Below are 18,052 nucleotides of genomic sequence, written 5' to 3'. Positions count from 1 at the left end.
CCTTCATCACATCTAGGATCAAAATTTCCAATGGAATCATCTCTTTTGATATAACATTTACTACCCAAGATTTTGAAGTACTTAATTGTAGGTGTACAACCAAACCATAACTCATAAGGTGTCTTATTGGTGTCTCCTTTTATATGAAGTCTATTGAATGTGTATGTCATCATGCTCACAACTTCTCTCCAATAGATATGAGGCAAATTAGCTTCCATCATCAAAGATCTAGCTACATCTAGGATTGTTTTGTTCTTTCTTTCCACAACACCATTCTACTAAGGTGTCCAGGGTGCAGACAATTGTCTCCTTATCCCATGTTTCTCACAATAACTATTAAATTCACCAAATGTGAATTCGCTACCCTTATAGGGTCTTAAGAATTTTATCTTTAACCCCATCTCTATCTTAACCATAGCTTTAAATTTCTTGAACTTTTCAAAGGCTTCAAATTTATCCCTTAGAAAAGTAAACCACATCATTCTAGAATAGTCATCAATGATTAGCATGAAATATCTATCACCCAGAAAGCTTCTTATTCTAGTAGGACCACACAAATTAGTATGAATAAGATTAAGAATATCATTAAATTTATCTTTTATACTCTTAAAATAAGTTCTGACTTGCTTACCCATTTGGCATTCCTTACATATCGGATTATGAGGCTTCACAATCTTAGGTATATCTCTAACTGCCTTAGTTGAACTAATCTTTACAATACAATCAAAATTAACATGACACAACCTCTTATGCCATAGCCAACTCTCATCAATATGTGCAATCAAACATGTCTTCTCACCAAAGTTCAAATGAAAGATGTTATATCTAGTCTAAATACCGGTTGCAATCTCCAATCTAGATTTGTTGATGATTTTGCATTTTCTATCCTTGAACTATAATTGAAATCCCTTATCCACCAACTATCCTAGACTCAAAAGATTATGCCTTAAACCTTCTACATAATAGACATTATGAGTGTTATGCTTACCATCCAATGATATAGTTCATCTTCCTCTGATCATACATGCTTTGTCATCTCCAAATTTGACCAGAACACCATCAAATTCTTGCAAAGATAGAAACTTCCTTTTATCTCTAGTCATATGATGTGCACATCCACTGTCTATCACCCATTCATCATTGTCTTCAACTTTAGCAGCAAGGGCCTTCTCTTCATTTTGAATGACAGGTTTCAGAGCATCTTCCTTGATAGCTAAGAATACCCATTCCTTTCTATTGCTAGATCCACTAGCTAAATCTTTTGCCGGTTCATCATCAAAATCATTAGTTACACCTTCCTCATCAACATAGTAGCATGATTTGTCTTTGTTCCTCCTACACTTATGCTTGTTTTGATATTCATGGTTAGGCTTAAAAGATCTTCTAGCTTTCTCTTCAAATCTTGAATTCCTCTCAGGACATCTAGATGCAAAATGACCTATCTTATTACATGCAAAATATTTGAAAGGATATTTTCCTTCATACTTACTTCCTGTTGGACCTTTGGGTACCCTTATAGAAAATAAGGCTTCAAGTTTCTCAAGCTCTTCATCTTCTTTCTTCATATCCTCCAGTTCCTTTTCATATAATGCTTTCCAATCCTTCTTGTCGGTTGATGATGTAGATGCATTGAAAGCAGATTCAGTCTTTGCAGTTCCTTGAGGACCGAATTCTTCAAGCTTAAAAGCAGACAACTTCCCAACTAAAGTATCCCTATTGATAGAAGAGTTAGACATTGTTCTCACCTTATTGATTATAGTAGCCTTCATTTTGTATGCCGGTGGTAAAGCTCTCAATACTTTAGAAACAATATCATCTTTTCTCAGAGATTCATGACAACATTTAATTTCCAAGACAATTTCATTGACTCTTTCCATAAAAGCAACAATTCTTTCATCTTCCTCCATTCTCAGGTACTCATACCTCACCCAGTAACCATCAAGTTTAGCAATTTTAACAGTAGGGTCACCTTCATTCAGAGTCTCCAACTTATCCCATATAGTTTTTGCAGATGATTTGTTCGTTAGTCCCATTACTTGCTGATCTGAAAGGGTGCTCAAAAGGGCTTCTCTAGCTCTGTAGTCATTTTCAATGTTCTTATCCAAGTCTACCAGAGGAGGGTTGCTAGATGCTAGATCATAAGGAGTATAGAATTTCTCAGTGATCTCCCAAATATCTTTGCTAAGACATCTTAGATGAGTCTCTATTCAAAGCTTCCATACTCTATAATTTGTTGCTTCAAGCCTAGGGTTGTCCTTCCGGTAAGCTATTGAAGTTGAATGATTACTTGCCATAGGATCTTCCTCAAGCAGTTAAGCTCCTGCAAAGAGGACCAAGCTCTGATACCAATTGTTAGGATAACCGATGGACAACTGGGAGGGGGGGGGGAATCCATTGTCAATAGATTATGAAACTTTAAGCACACAAAACCTTTTACCGAAATGCATAAACCAAATACCAGAATAGAAAGATATATCAATTAAGCATAAATATAAATCATAAACCAAATACCATGCATCCACAACACATAACACCAAGATTTGTATGTGGAAAACCCGATAAAGGGAAAAACCACGGTGGAAAGCTTACCCACAGTCAGATGATACTTCTGCAGTAAGTATGTGATTACAATAAGGGGCTTGCACATGCAGGAAGGAAAACAACCTAGAGCACACTACTCATCACAAAAGAGGCTCACTGACTACAAAAGATATCCAGACTACAATCCAAAAATAAGAATGAATTGCAAGAATAGCATCTCCTATGTCTAAGTATAGTTTTGGTTAAGCTCAATGCCGGAGGTCTTAAACTTCTTACACAAATCCAATTCGATCACCTATGATAGACCAAAACCTCTGCATATTGTGGCATAGAAATTAGGAATCATCACAAGATATAAGTAGATCAATCAAAACGTTAAACATGATAGCTCAATCAAAGAAATACTCATTGCAATGAACCTAATTCTAAAGCACATTCAATGAAGGTATGAAAATGAAGCATTCAAAAGAAAACATTATGCAAACCAGATTCAAGATTGAATACTCCTTCCATGCGGCTCCATTGTTGTTCTTTCCTCTTCAATGGGTTTGTGGATCTCACCTACAAGTGCTCTCACAATTGAAAGCAAAAAGCTCAAGAGTACTAGAACGAAAATTCAGTAGTTTGATAGAAATTCGGAGTTCATGAAGTGATTGAAGGGGATTGAAGGAAAATTATCCAATTTATAGAGAAATTGGAGAAGTGACAAAATTGGCATGATGCAATTCAAATGGAAATTGCAAATCAATATGTCAATTATGACAAATTATGCATTTCCATGCACAATTTTGATTGATTGATTATGACACATTTCATGTCAAAATTGATTGATTAATCAATTATGACAATTTCATGACAAATTGAAATGCCACTCCCATAGAATTAGGAGATGAATTAGGACCGAAAAGGAATTAGAAATTTGAAAATTAGCAAAATGAAATTGATGACAAATTAGGAAATTGGAATTAGAAGTTGATGAAAAATAGCATTTAAGAATTAGTGAATTAATTAATAATTTTTCATTTATTAATCAATTCACAAAGAAGAAGAATTAGCCAATTAAATAAAGATTTAATTGTAATGAGAAGACCTAGGATAAATAAGTAATTTATTTAATCCTAAAGGAAGAAATGACAAATTAGGTTAAATGAATAAATCATAAAACCCTAGAAGACGAATTAGAAATACGAAAATGACAATTAGGTCTTGATTAAAGATAATTAATGTCATGATTTTGAATTGATAAATGACCAATGCGACAAAATGGTTTGATTGATAAATGCGCCAATTGACGAGGAACAATGACAAATTGATCCAAATTGACACAATTGAGACAGATAATGATTGATAGTGAAATGATGACAAATCGGTCGCAAAATGACAAGATTGACAAAAGGACAAGAATCGACAACAAAATGAATTGCAAGATGACAAGATCGAACATGACAACGATCGATAACAAATCGGTCGTAAAATGGCAAGATTGATAAGAGGACAAAACCCTAATTAGGATTGACGATGTCCAAAATGATGACAAATTAGCACGCACATTGATGCAACGAGATAAGTTCGATCAAAATCATGATTGGATAATGTTGTGGACAAGACCAAATTTGAGGACGAGATGATTGAAGAATATAGAAGAATGACTCGATGTTCGCAAATGATAAAGACCAAGTGCGTGACATAGGAGAAATGTTAATGTGACGCAAAAACCTAAAATGAGGCAATGCGCAAATGTTAAAGTATGACCTCGCAAGCGTTGACCATTTTTGGGTGTCTACACATATAATAACAACTTTATTCGTACATAGATAATCCCATAACCCATGATCACAGTTTATAAAAGAGATCTTATATTATATTTATACAAAGTCGGGACCTAAACAATTAGGTCGGCCACCTAAAAGATAATACAATAAATCCATTACATAAACCCACAAACCAATGATAATCCAAGTTGGCCTAAGACCGCAACAAAATTAACCAAATAATAAATCCAACTGGTAACACATCGGGAGCATCCACCAATACGTTACATAAACCGATCCATAACCAAACAGAATATCACCGGACCTAAAATAGGTCGCCATAATCCAATTGAAACACCACCAATCAACTAGAGCATGAACATGATAATCATCAGCATCCTGAGAACCTTCTAGAAGCTGCACCAACACCACTTATCGAATCCTTCAAAAGATCTTCAACAAAGCTCTGCCAGTAAAACCCTTACTAGTGACCAAAAGGCTTACTAGAACATATAATAGCTTCCAGATCACCAAATCTTGAACCAATTGAATGTGACACACACATGAATGACTAAACCAAACCAATTCCACCAATTTGAACATACCGGAGAGTACCAAAGAATACCGGAGATGATCTCCAGATCAACATTACAATCCAACCACTCTACCGGAACCCGATAGACAACCAAACATGCTAGTGTTGACATCAATGACAAACATCAATGCAACACATAATCAATTCTTCCAAATTGCCAACATCTTATAGGTCCCACATAACTTCTAAACACATTTACCAATCACCAAAATCATCAGAATGCTTCCAGACCAATAATGGTTAAAACCTACTTCCAGTTAAGAAGAATTATGACTACTGGATCGAATCTCAATGAAGAGTCTCCATTAATGACAACCCTAAACCAGTAATAAACCATCAGAAGCCACTAGATGAGCGTCAATTGCCACATAACTTTCCTCTAATAATTAAATAATTATTTCATTATTTCATTACGCCTTTCTATCCATAATTTTATAAAAAATTTAATGTATGGTAAGATTTTTAATGTGACTAATAATGCTAGCACGAAACGCCTTCCATCTCCACGTGAAACACTTTTGACCTGGAGCTATGAACTGGTGAGGTCACAAACAGGGGACCTCACCCCCAATTGTCAGAGCTAAGGTTAAAACATGTGAGCACATTGGATCGACAAAGGCACAAGCTTGTGATCGCAATGGCCCAATGAGGGTTTGAACCTTGGTGGACAAAACAACACCACACCTTAACCAACACACTATGGGAGAAACCCTAGCCTTTTCTATCCATAATTAATTAAATATTTTTATTTAATTAATTTTACCATTTATCCTGATATTAATTAAATAATTTTATTATTTAAATGATTCCCCACCTTGAATAAATAAAATTAATATTTTATTTATTCTCTCTAGACACTTACATCTCATCTTATCTTTACACTTTGTCAATTCATGTGCATTTTAGATCCCACCTTTATTAAATTTAACATTTCCCTCTTAAATTAAATAAATTCAATTACTTTATTTAATTTTCCACCACAAATAAATAAAATGAAAATTTTGTCTATGCATTTACACCTCATTTTATCCCTCTGCCTTATCAATTCATGTGCATCATAGGTGATGCACTCTCTCAACATTTCTCAATCGTTGATTTTGGCTCTTAATCCCTACTGTTGATCAAATATATGTGAATTGTATAAGTAAGACATTCACCCCCTCATTTTCTATATAGCATTTTTTAGCACCTACACTATAGTCAAAATATCGAGCATTGTCAATCAAGAGCTAGCATCAATCAAACATAAATCAAGCATTTGTCCTTCATTGTGCAATCATGGTTATGATATTTTGAAGAGAAACCCACATACCAAATCATTCAAGAAAGTCTCAAGAATCAATGGATTATTTGAATATCTTTGTGGGGTAAGTGCAAGAAGTTGTGTCCACTTTTTGGCCAAAAAGTGGAAGTTTTTCCCCTTTTTTTTTCGATTTCATCCCATTTGACCTAAATATTTGAGGCACTTAAAGGATGATTCTTGAAAACATTCAGTAATAGAAGATGTAGTATGCGAAGTCTACTTTCCAAATATGTAATATAATTTGACCTAAATGAAACTATTTTTCTTTATCCTTTTGGGAAAAGATCTATAACTCACTCATCTTTGATGAGGATATTTTTTTGTAATTTTTTTCCATATATTTTTTTTTTTGTTATTTTTTAATTGGGCATAATCACTGTTTTGAAAAATCCGCGTGTACGGCAAGCATAATTTGACCTAAACTTAACATTTTTTAATTTTTTTTTTTAAACTGTATAGATTTGTTTGTACTTTGATGCCATATAATTTTTTTTTCAAAAAACTTAAAGACAAAAAAGTTATTAAAATTTTTTAAAACCATGTTATTTCAAGTTTATGGATCTCTTTCATTAGAAATTATTTTAAAATTAAAATTATTGATCCATTCTCTTAAAAAATTATATATTTGGAATCTAGACAATGTGTACTATAATGGGTTTTTGTTGTTTAAAAAAATTCTGAAAATTAGGTGTTCAGATATATTTTTGAAGTCATTTTTTTGTATGAAGCTTGACTTAGGCTTGAAGTTGCAGGTCAAACCAGTTTCGAGCCTTAGGTTTGGCTTTCCGAACCATTTACCAAGCCTAATTTCGAACCTACAAGTGGGCCCCAAAAAAACTTTTTACAAACGGGATCCCATGTTGAGAACGGGATCCCGTGTTGAAAATGGGATCCTGTTATTTATTGCAAATTATTTTTAAAAAAAAGCAAACGGGATCCCGTTTTCAACACGGGATCCCGTTTGCTTTTACCATTAATTTTTTTTTTGAATTATATAAATATATGATCATTTAACATAATAAAAACATGTCGATTCAAATGTGCGAGTTTTTAAATGATATATTATGATCTAGTTGTCCTTTGGATGCTTTTTGGTTGCAATTTTAGATCCATTTTTTGAAGGTGACATTTATTACATAAGTTTTTAGTCATGGGGTCTAAACAACGTCAGAAGAAGAAACAAAGGAGGAAATTGACCGTCGAGGAAATTCAAGAAGAATGAGAGAAGGAGGCCAAACGTCAAAGGGATAGAAGAATGACGATTCGACAAATGAAAAATCTTGATGCTTCTGGATCCACAACAACGGAAGAGACAAACATTCAAGATGATGCCTTGGGGGATCAGATGGACGTTGATGATGTGAACGAAATAATTATGAAGAATATTCCAAGTACAACATCCTCAAATCCAGGTACATCTTCAAATTATCCAGGTACATCTTCAAATCCTTCTCTGCAAGACATGGATAATGTGATTATAGGTGATCTTCATATTGCTGATTTAGTAGAAGCTGGATATACCAATGTTGAGATTGATAGAGTTGTCCATGAAAATGAAAACCAAGTCATGTTGGTAGAGATGAAATTCTTTTGAATGTTGAAACTGAAAATCCTTTTGAACATGGTGAAAATGAAAATCCTTCAATTGTTGAAGATCAGGGAAACTTTTTTATAAAAATTGAAAAAAATGTTTTGGATAATCTTCCTAGTAAGATTTCTTGGAGACAGATAAGAACATATGCCAATAGAATATACAAAGAATTTTTTTATCGAAAAAAACTTACAATTCAATGTCAACTTATGATGCAATTGATGAGAATGTGGAAAATGAGAAAAGTGATGAAAAAAATAGGCATCTATGTGAAAGCATCAAAAAAAGATGAATTTGTTAAGCATGTTACGTCTACTGTTGCAAGTGCAATTGAATCTATTGGTACAACGAGTCGATCTAAAGATAAGAATGTGGCGCGACGAGCTATAACAACTACCATAGTGAATAAAGCAACCTTGAATAAAAGGATGGTAAGCAACATTAGTCGAATTTTAAAGATGCATCCTAAAACATTGGTTAGAGCAGCTAAAAGAAGAGAAAGTATTGAAAGTGATCCAATCAACCAAAGTTGGAGTTTTAGTGGTAGACTTTGCAGGTCAGATATGAAATTGAATATTGAAGTGAAATCTTTGGTTGAAAAGTTTTGGCATGATAATACAAGGGTATCATCTAATGCTAGAGATGTTCTAAAGTTGAGAGTGGGGTGTAAAATTCGTGACCCTCATCCAAAACACCTATTAGACACAACTCAAACTGAATTTTATAAAAAAAATTTGGATGAAGTTTTGTTACTTGGAAATATCACTATAAGTCAAAGATCATTTGAAAAATGCAAGCCCTGGTATGTGAAAATTAACAAGCAAAGAGTCTCTTGTTGTTGTAAAACACACGTGCAATTTCATTACTATTATGATGTTTTTCGATACATACGTTGTGTTTTGCATAGTAACATGCTTATCCAGGAATGTGGTATTGATATGCCACCTGAATCAATCAAAGAATTTGTAGCAAGTTTATTTTGTCAAAGAACTGATGGACAATTATTTTATTTACATTCATGTATTTCTGGACAATGTTCTAGTTGTGGCAATTTTTCATCACTAGTAGAATGTATGCATGAGAGTAGTGAAACTGATTTTGGACAACAACTAGTGGATGTTAGAAGATTTAAGAATGTTGAGTATCCCTTAAAGGATGGGAAAATAGGAAAGCATGTCGATTTAATCATAGAGAAGGTTAGTGTACATGCATTCATGTCAGAATTTAAAAGTAAGATTTTACCAAAATATGTGACACACTCTCAACATGCTAGATGGCTTGATTCTCAATTTTGCACATGTAGAAATGCATTTCTAGTTGTAAGTATACTATCAGTGGTGGAATTTGCCAAAAACTATACTCTTAAGCCACAAGAGGAAATTCAATCTCAATATTACAATTCCACTCAAGTTGCTATTTTTGTTCATATTGTTTATAGACATGCAGATGATAGCACAGAGGATGATAGAAAAATCCTAAGGGAGTATCATTTCTATGTGAGTGATAATAGGATGCACTCATCAGAGTTTGTTCAATATTGTTTTAGCATATTCTATAGAAATATAAGAGATAGAGGAATCCAGATGACATAACATCTTATATGGTTAGATAATTGTACTGGACAATTCAAGAATGCTCGAATGTTTTATTGGTTAAGCAGGGCTCAAAAAGAATACAATATCCAACATATATGGAGTTTTTTTGAAGCTGGACATGGCAAAGGAGAACATGATGGAGCTGGTGCATGTGTTAAAAGAATTCTTGCTAGAGAGCAATTAAAATCTGAAGATAATGTAAAATTTAAAGATGCGGGTGCAATTGTAGATTGGTGCAACACAACCTTATCTACTGGATCAAGTGTGAAAGCTACAATTCAACGATTCTTTTGGTTAGTTGAAGAGGAAAACATCATTTCGAAACTTGATTGTGAGACAATTAGCAGATCAATGAAATGGCATTCATTTAAGAGTTCAAATGCAAGCACATGGACTATATGGATAAGGGAACTTGCAGGTTTTTGTCAGTTTTGTATTTTAGGTGATTCTAATGTATGTGAGAATATTGAATGGGTTGAAGATTGGAATCAAAGATCATTGACTCCTACTCAAGCACAAGATCAGATTAACACAATTGAAGATAATGATGAACTATTTGCATTAGATGATTATGATCATGTTTTAGACCTTGTACAAAAAGGTAATCATTTTTTATTATTTTGTTGGCCATTTAATAAAATTAGTTTCAAACTTTTTTATATTTGGTGTAAATTAAAAATGGCATTTTTTAAATTCTAAATTGTGATAATTTATTAATTTTTTGTTTGTCTAGGACATGTGTATGTCGTTGTTGCACCTGAGGACAATGAAGAGGAAATGAAATATTGGTTGGCTCGATGTGTTGAGACTAAACACAAACTAGTTAATCGTCGAGAAGATGACGATGGTTTTCATTATCTGACTAGTTCAGTGGTAGTTGTTGGAACTTGGCTAAGGAAATATTTGACAAGGAAGAATGGTTTGCCTACTTTTCAAGATTATGAAACACAGAAGAAGATAATACACTACTCACATTTGATTGTTGCAACAAATATACAACTAGTGAGATATCGCGATAGACCTAGTAATAAAAAGTTGTGGACAATTTCTATGGAAGATCATGAGACAATTATAGATGCTTTGGAAAAAAGAGAGGATGCAGATGGTACAATGGAATAAGTATTTAAATAAAGAGGTATGTATACATGTTAAATGTATGTATGTATATATTGTGTACATGTATAATTTCTTTTTATTACATACCATTTGATCATATAGATGGTTTAAATATTATTGTTTGATATATATAGGTCCATCCCCTTATTGAGAGCTCTTACACAATTGTGTTACATGCAATGGAATAAGTATTTAATATATAGAGGTACGTATACTTATTTTAAAATTATGTATGTCTTTTGAAATGATTATACTTTCTTTAAAATTATACTTCAAATGATCCTCTTTTAAGGCACATGTCCTATTTCTAGTTTGATCCCCTTAAGCCACATGTCCCAATCATACACCCATCCCCTTAAGCCGAGTCATGTCCTAATCAATTAATCTCCCGTTAAGCCATGTCCTATAATTTAGTTCAAATGATCCTCTTTTAAGGCACATGTCCTATTTCTAGTTTGATCCTCTTAAGCCACATGTCCCAATTGTACACCCATGCCCTTAAGCCGAGTCATGTCCTAATAGATTAATCTCCCCTTGAGCCATGTCCTATAATTTAGTTCAAATGATCCTCTTTTAAGGCACTTGTCCTATTTCTAGTTTGATCCCCTTAAGCTACATGTCCCAATCGTACACCCATCCCCTTAAGCCGAGTCATGTCCTAATCAATTAATCTCCCCTTGAGCCATGTCCTATAATTTAGTTCAAATGATCCTCTTTTAAGGCACATGTCCTATTTCTAGTTTGATCCCCTTAAGTCATGTCCTATTTTGGTATTTTAAATTAAATTTGACTTAGTTAATATACATGCATTTAATAAATGATTTCTAATTAAGTTCTGATTAATTTTTTTTGTGTGCATGTAGGTACATCTTGTTACCAGGCTTTTAATTGTGGAGATCCAATTTAAAATCTCTAGATTGCTTTTGAAACTGTGGAGATCTAATTTATCTAGATCGCTTTTGAAATTGCTTTAAATGTCTTAGATTGGATCAAACTTATATAATACTTTAGATTTCAAAATATTGAGTTAGACTTTAATATATATATATATATATAGATTTAAGACGTGTGGATCTTGAAAATTTTTAATCTGAGATACATGGATGAAGCTAAATTATTATATATTCAAGAGATGCACCTGGATTAAACTTTTTTATATTTAAGCTTTTAGTATGTATATATGTGTGCATGTACATGGTAATTTTAGAAATTATCAATTGCTTTGAATTAAATATTTAATGTATACAACATTTGTGTGTGTAAACATGTGTTATTTGGAAAAATATCAAAATTGCAAGTGTTTTATTTTTAATACATGATATATATGTACATGTGTACAAGTGTGCTATTTGTTATAAATATCAATTCCTCATGTGTGTGTATGTGTTCAATTGCACTTGCTATTTTGAGATGTGGATGAAGCTCTAAATTATTATATATTCAAGAGATGCACCTGGATTAAACTTTTATAAATATCAATTGCTCATACTACATATATGTGTTCAAAATTGCACTTGCTTCATTTATTTTTAATTAATTTATTTAGTTTTAGTATCATGTAAGTACGCATACACATACATATATAGATTTAGATTAAAAATAAATGAAATTTTTCATATAGCTCGAGATGATTATAAATAAATAAATAAATGTATAAATATAATGTCCATGAAACACATGTATGTATGTGTACTAGAGAAGTGAACACTCCAATGTAAAACATATATATATATATATCACATGTACAAGCACTGCATATATGTATATCAAGTCTAGATGTGTGATGATCAACAAGTCCACATGTGGTCAACACGAAATATAATCAAAGTGTACGTGCAAAATAAACAAGTCCCAGTGTGTACACATGTACACACATGTATGTATCAAGTCCATGCTCAAAATGAAATATATATTCAAAGTGCGCAAAATAAACAAGTCCCATGGGATGGAATGATCAAATATCAGTAAACTGCATGAAACATGTAACAAATCTAGCCCCTAAAATGAAGACGGCTGTAAGCCCTAGATATGATCTAGATTCCTCTTCAAGCCATGCGGACGAAGAGGAGACGATCTGCTCTGCAAGACAAAAATGTTCAAGTTTGTGAGAGTTCTACGTAGTTCATGTTCATATATATATATATATGTATGTATGTAAACAATTTAAAAATTTCAATTATAAGTTCAGTAGCACATACGTGTGCATGAGTAGGCTCATCTCCTCTAGACTCTACTGAGGGCTCTGCATCTCTAGGTGCTATAGGGGCAGTCGATGGCACCGGTATCTCATGCTATATATAGTACACACACACACACACACACATATGTATAGAGATCAAGATCAATTGATGATTTAAAATATAAATATAGATCTAATTTATATTTAAAATGTTCATTTTGAAGTAGAGACAATTTAATGATCATACACATACATACCTGACTTAGATCATCTCCTCTAGGCATTACAGTATCCGGGGTGACATCAAAAAAAACTGAGCCACTATCAACAAGATCCTACAAGGTATTTAAAAAAGAGTTGCACGTGTCAATTATATGTATCAATTAATTTAATTTTTAAATAAAATATGATTCTGAAACTTGTATCATTTTTTTAAAATTTAAATCAACATTAAATACCTGAAATGCTGAAGATGTCTGTAGAAAACTATCAAGAGGATCACGATGATCATATGGCCCATCTGGATGTAAACTCATCCTGATGGTCGTGTCCACCTGTACAACAAAATTAATTAAATCTAGATATTAAATCAAATGTACATGATGTTTAGTTATTTATTTAAAATATTGAATGTAAGTTTGATGAACAAAATTAATTAAATCTCTAAATATATATATAAATTAAGATAGATTGTCAACGTACCGAATCTCTCTACTCATCCACAACAATCGATGCTGGAGGAGCTGCACTCACCACAGTGGCAGATGGGTAATCCGACATGGAAGTCGGTGTCGTAGTGGCCCCAAACATGGGCTAGAGACATGTAAATGTGTGTGTATATATATATATATATAACTGCAAACTATACATGTATGTACTGGATCTCCCCATACCTATTTACCACGTAAATCATGATCTATGGGATGATCATCAACACAAAGAAAATTGACATATGAACCAATATTATCATGATCAGTGGATGCTCCCCGTGCAACTGAAGAGGATGGACCATGATGTGAACTCGAAGCAAGCTCTGGACCATCACAAGGCCCATAGCATAGTAAATGGCAACTCATACAAAAATGAGGTGTTGATGTATGTGGAATGGCTATACTCATGTCAACATCATCCTCACCAGTGTCAATGTCACCACGGTCCAACAAATCGACTATCTACTGACTAAGGCTACCAGTGAGCGTGGTCAATGAGTCCAATGTGGAGATAACAGAATGCTGATGAACAGTCATAGGTATAATAGGCATAGGAGCCACAATGGCCTGGCGACGAGCAGGTCTATTGGGGTGAATACGTGCCCCCAACCTATCATGTGGCATGCCACCACCAACACCTTGGAATGCTCTTATATCAAAATAATTGGGCTTTAAACCCAAAACAAACTCTGCATATAATTTTCTCAAGAAGTATAAAGGGCACTCTAAGTTGGCATGTGGTGGAGTATCAAATACCATCTGCCATCGATCCCAAAAATTATCAGCCATGCCTCGATGTGTACACCACCCCATGGATATGCGGGATTTGTTTGGTGGAATGGGTTCACCTATGATGGGGTTTGAAAAATATGGAACAAGGTGAGATTTTTCTATTCTTAGGTTCAAAATATCATTATAGGAGAGGCCATCAGAATAAAACTGGTGTCTTTCCTCTCTCCATGCTTGATGTGAATTGAGCTCTGCATCTATAGACCTAACTACATCAATAATGTTTTGCATCTTTGATGCAAAACAGTGCATGTGTGGGGATATATGTGGTGCTCTAAGGATCTCATTAACTTTCCCTTGTATGAAAACAACATTCTCATCAATAATGGCTCGAAATCGACCCTCAGCAGAATCAAGAGGTGGAGGATGATGATCGGGTGGGGGTGGGGGTGGAGGGGGTGGGGTTGGGGGTGGAGGTGGAGGAGGAGGTGGAGGAGGTGGTGGGGGTGGAGGTGGTGCACCATGGGCAAGGTCATCTAGGGGGGGTTGCTCAGGCCTGGTTTCATTAAGCAAATCTTCTATATCAACAAATCCATGTGATGATGTGTATGTAATCTGAGCTCTGCATATATATACACATGTACACATGATACATTTAATTAAAAATCAAATAAGAATTTAAAATCTAACTTTTGAAACTAAAACATGAATTTAAATTACAAATAATTTTAAAACATGTACAATCTACATATATATACATTGTAAACATATATATATACATATACAAACTTTACAAATAGATAAATGATAAAAAATTACATGTGTACATATGAAATCAAGAACATGCACGATTTTACATATAATATATATGATCATGTACATAACAATTTAAAATTTAACATCTACATGAAAATGTTTATAATTAATCATCAAGTGACACACATGACTTAAGGGGATTGGCCTACAGTTAGGACACGTGGCTTAAGGGGATCAAACTAGAAATAGGATAATTTTGGCTTAAGGGGATAGGCCTAAATAGGACGTAATTAAATTTTGTAATTAACCATTTAAGACACACGACTTAAAGGGATTGTCCTAACTAGGACAATTGGCTTAAGGGCGTAGGCCTAATTAGGATGTATGTTAATAGATTGGCTTAAGGGGATTGGCTTAAGGGGATAGATTGAATGTATGTTAATAGGAGAATTGTCGTAATAGTATGTTAAGAGGCCCGTATGGTTGTAAATATAGTTAATTTAATGTACTTAGAATAGTAATTTCAAATTCAGTATCTACAAACTATAGGATGTATGTGGCTTAAGGGGACAAGCCTAAATTATAGGATGTATGTGCATTTCCTAATTACACGTGTCTTAAGGGGACATGGTCGAAATTAAATTACATTTGATCATAATTAAGTTTAATAAATTGAATATATAGTTAATAGGACCTATTTCATGCTATTTAATATATATGGCATTTAATAATATATATAGTTAATAGGTCCTAGTATGTCAAAAGGGGAATTGTCGTAATAGTATGTTAAGTGGCCCGTATGGTTGTAAATATAGTTAATTTAATGTACTTAGAATAGGAATTTCAAATTTAGCATCTACAAATTATAGGATGTATGTGGCTTAAGGGGATGAGCCTAAATTATAGGATGTACGTGCATTTCCTAATTACATGTGTCTTAAGGGGGCATGGTCGAAATTAAATTACATTTGATCATAATTAAGTTTAATAAATTGAATATATAGTTAATAGGACCTATTTCATGCTATTTAATATATATGCCATTTAATTATATATATATATATATATATATATATATATATATATATATATAGTTAATAGGTCCTAGTATGTCAAAAGGGGAATTGTCATAATAGTATGTTAAGAGGCCCGTATGGTTGTAAATATAGTTAATTTAATGTACTTAGAATAGGAATTTCAAATTTAGCAACTACAAATTATAGGATGTATGTGGCTTAAGGGGACGAGCCTAAATTATAGGATGTACGTGCATTTCCTAATTACATGTGTCTTAAGGGGACATGGTCAAAATTAAATTACATTTGATCATAATTAAGTTTAATAAATTGAATATATAGTTAATAGGACCTATTTCATGCTATTTAATATATATGGCATTTAATAATATATATAGTTAATAGGTCCTAGTATGTTAAAAGGGGAATTGTCGTAATAGTATGTTAAGAGGCCCGTATGGTTGTAAATAGTTGATTTAATGTACTTAGGATAGGAATTTCAAATTTAGCATCTACAAATTATAGGATGTATGTGGCTTAAGGGGAGAGGCATAAATTATAGGATGTATCTGGCTTAAGGGGACAGGCCTAGAAATTATAGGATGTACGTGCAACATTTCCTAATTACATGTGTCTTAAGGGGACATGGTCGAAATTAAATTACATTTGATCATAATTAAGTTTAATAAATTGAATATATAGTTAATAGGACCTATTACATGCTATTTAAGAGGCCTGTATGGTTGTAATTAGTTAATTTCATGTAAGTTTAGAATAGGAATTTCAAATCTAGCATTTACAAATTTTGTAATTAATCATTTAAGACACATGACTTAAACGGATTGGGCTAATTAGGATGTATGTGGCTTAATACCATCTGCCTAGATTATAGGATGTATGTGGCAAGTAAAGGAAAGAAGATTTACTTTAAATATAGGACACACATGTGGCTTAAGGGGATCATCTTATAAGGTCCTAATATATACATATAGTTAATAGGTCCTAGTATACATTTTAAAATGTCCTAGTATACATATAGTTTATAGGTCCTAGTATACATATAGTTAAGGGGATCATTTTATAAGAAGATTTACTTTAAATATAGTTAATAGGTCCTAGTATACCTTAAAATGGGTATGATTGTAATAGTATGTTTTAAGAGGGGTATAGTCGTAATTAGTTAATTTCATGTACTTAAGACACCTGACTTAGGGGGATGGATGTATGTACACAATATAGGAGATCTTATGTGGTCAAATTGGGTCATAATGGGTACATGTTGTGTACATAAATGTTAAAAAGTGGCATGTGTGTGACAATCCTTTAGGACCACATTGTGTTGTAAGGGGTCACGCATGTGTTCTAACGCATGCGTGACCCCTTAGGACCACATATGAGCCCTTTTAACATCCTATACTTAGTGTATGCAATATACCCCAACTACTAGGATGGTAAAAGGGGTCATATGTGGTCCTAAGGGGTCACACATGTGTTCTAACACATGTGTGACCCCTTAGGACTAGATTATGACCCATTAGAATAGAATGTGGTCCTAGTTAAGGCTTGTCACACACATACACACATTCTAACTTAAGGTATAATATAGACATGGCTCAAACTAAATTATAGGACAAATGTGGCTTAAAAGGGGAATGAATTTGAAAATAGGAGATGGCTTAAGGGGATACACGCATGTGTTCTACAATGTAGATGTGCGACCCCATGGGATCATGCATAGTGTCCTAAGGGGTCATGTATGTGGTCCTAAGGGGTCACACATGTACATTAGAATGTGCATGCATGACCCCTTAAGACCACATACATGACCCCTTTGGACACTATGGCTGATCCTATGGGGTCATATGTGGTCGTAAGGGGTTGGACGTGATGTAATCCTATGTGGTCATAGGGGGTATGTTGTATACAATTTAAAGACGTTTTAAATAGTTTCATTTTTGTTGTAATTTTTTTATTTTGGTTTTCATTTTCATTTTTGTTTTGATCTTGTAAACTAAATGTTTTGGTTTTGATTTTTTTGGGGTTTTTGTTGCGTTTAAAAAACATCCTAATCTAATCAATTCATAAAAAAAAGTCAAACTAAATTTAACCAATTTTTAAAATAAAAACATACTTTTCTAATTAAAATAAAATTATTGAACTAAAACACATT

The sequence above is a fragment of the Cryptomeria japonica genome, chromosome 3 (genome assembly GCF_030272615.1).
Source record: "Cryptomeria japonica chromosome 3, Sugi_1.0, whole genome shotgun sequence".
NCBI classification, from domain to species: Eukaryota; Viridiplantae; Streptophyta; class Pinopsida; order Cupressales; family Cupressaceae; genus Cryptomeria; species Cryptomeria japonica.
Note: the sequence above shows the minus strand (reverse complement) of the source record.